This window comes from Mauremys reevesii, linkage group 8 (assembly GCF_016161935.1).
Source record: "Mauremys reevesii isolate NIE-2019 linkage group 8, ASM1616193v1, whole genome shotgun sequence".
Lineage (NCBI taxonomy): Eukaryota > Metazoa > Chordata > Testudines > Geoemydidae > Mauremys > Mauremys reevesii.
In genome coordinates, this window is record NC_052630.1 from 29,544,906 (window position 1) to 29,547,263 (window position 2,358).

The window sequence follows — 2,358 nt, forward strand, 5'->3', positions numbered from 1 at the left end:
TAGGCCCTATAGCAGGGTGTACCCTGCTCCTGCCCGAAGGGGTTTAAAAAGTGGCCTGGCAGGGCTTGAGAAGACAGCCTTCAGGCTAGGCTGATTGGGGAAGTGGCTGCAGCTGGGGCCACACCCCAAACTGAGCCACAGGCCTTATAAAAGGCCAGGGAAGCCAGGCGCCAGACAGTCTCTCTCTGGCTATAGAGAGAGATGGGCCTGGCTGCTTAGGAGCTTGAGACTAGATACCTGAGTGCAGCAGGGCTGGGGAAGGCTGAGGAGCTAGGAAGCTCCAGCCTAGAGAGCCCCAGGCTGTGGCCTAGCAGTGGGCCAATAGGTACTGGGGGTTGCAGGGGGCAACCTAGGGGTAGGCCAAGGCAGCAGGTCCAAACCCAACTTTGCCTGTGATGAGTAGGCTGATACTGCAGTCTGCCCCAGAGTGTGGGGCTAGACAATGACTGGCAGTAGCCAAATACTGAGGCAAGGTAGGGATAGAGGGTGGGGGTTCCCTGAGGGAGAAGGGGAGACCCAGAGAGAAAGGGGTTACTGCTAGGGGGCAGCACCCCATGTAAAAGGTCACTGGGTCCAGGGAGGGCCATGGGGGGCCTAAGAACAGGTGGATCACCAGCCTGCAGAGGGTGCTCCAGGGCTGGACTGAGCTAAATTTGCAGAGCAACCAGCAGGAGGCGCTGCAGGGGTGAGTCAACCTGTTTACAGGCCCATATCCTCAAAAAGAAAAATCAATGGGAATTAGACATGTAAATACCTTTGAGGATCTGGTTCTTGGTGTTTAGTGTGCAGTCAGGGGCAGCTCTAGGCATTTTGCTGCCCCAAGCACGGCAGGCACCGCATGCCTGCGGGAGGTCCGCTGATGATGCGGAACCAGTGGACCCTCCGCAGGCAAGCCGCTGAAGGCAACCTGCCTGCTGCCCTTGCGGCGACCGGCAGAGCGTCCCCAGTGGCTCGCCACCCCAAGCACGTGCTGGGGCCTGGAGCCGCCCCTGTGTGCAGTGGTGTAGAGAACAACTGTGCTGGTTGGGCTTGATGGTCATCTTTTCTGCAGGGTCCAAATTATTGTGAAGTTCATCTGTTCTCAAGGTTGTCTGGCTCCTAGATTAAGTTCATCAGGTGGCATTCAGGTGAAGCCAAATTTCAACATGAAGCCTATGACAGCCTCAAAGCTGGGCCCATACTAGTTGGTAATTTAGCACCACTTGTTATTGACATAGCTCAAATCCTTCTATAAAAGTTAAGCATAGGGTGGGTCTAAGGAAAAGGGCAAAGTAGGAGGTCCACATGTCACGGGACCATAGTGGCAGGCAGTGATCATATTAAGACTTGGATTACTTTAAAGTTAATTGCACAAGGCTGTTTTAGTGAAAGGCAGAAGATACAACTGGTCTGCTAGACTGTCAAAACATCTGGCCATCAGTTTGTTTTTTTTTCTGTGAAAGCCAGAGTAGTGACAGAAAGATAAGCTTCTTCCTTGCCCCCATTTTAATGACAGCAGTGTAGTTACAGAAGCAAGAATACTGCTTTTTACCAGGTCTGAGCCCTGAAACAAAGTTCATACAAATCAAAACACTCCTCTCCGAATTGGCCTTTCCTTACTATATGAGAGTTCTTGCAATCACATGGGAGCTTATCACATTAAGCACAATCAGTAAGGGAGGATAATCTCTGGAAACAAATACATGTGCCAGAAATGTTAAGTTTTTCCTTTCAATAACTATGGGTGGTCTCCCAAAGAGACTGGTGTTAGCTGGCAAATACAATTTTGTTCCATTTAAGAATGTAAGCTCTGCCTTGATCAGCCAGGAGAACTATTTTTCTCTCTAGTTTTCCAGAAGTTCTCTTTACCCCAGTAATTAGGGTGAAGGGAGGAGAGGAATCCGACATGAAAATTAAAATAAAAATCCTTTAGCTTTGTCTGCTAAAGCACCAGCCATAGGGCAACATAAGGGTTATCTGCTGTGACAGCAACATATCAATGAATTCAAGTGGAGTCTGAAATTAAGGCCAGCTTTCTTTTCTCAAATACAACTGGAATTGCTGTGGGACACTATGGCTAACGTCAAAACTCTCATGAGTTAGAGGCTGGTAAACCTTGGATTTTTGTTTTCTGCCTGCCTGGGAATGATTTTCTACTCTAATTCTCTTCTCCATGAGTGCACATAGTGTGAAGGAGCAAACTCTAACAAAAACCAGATGACATAAGTATTTTGATTTTCACTTTAGAATATTACAGGTGAGCTGACCAGTTAATATAGGTTAACTATATATCCCTAGTCCTTCAGCTACTAAACTGCACAATATTGACTATTATTTTCAGTTGCTATGAAGTGGTAGTAGAGGTCATTGTTTGTCAAA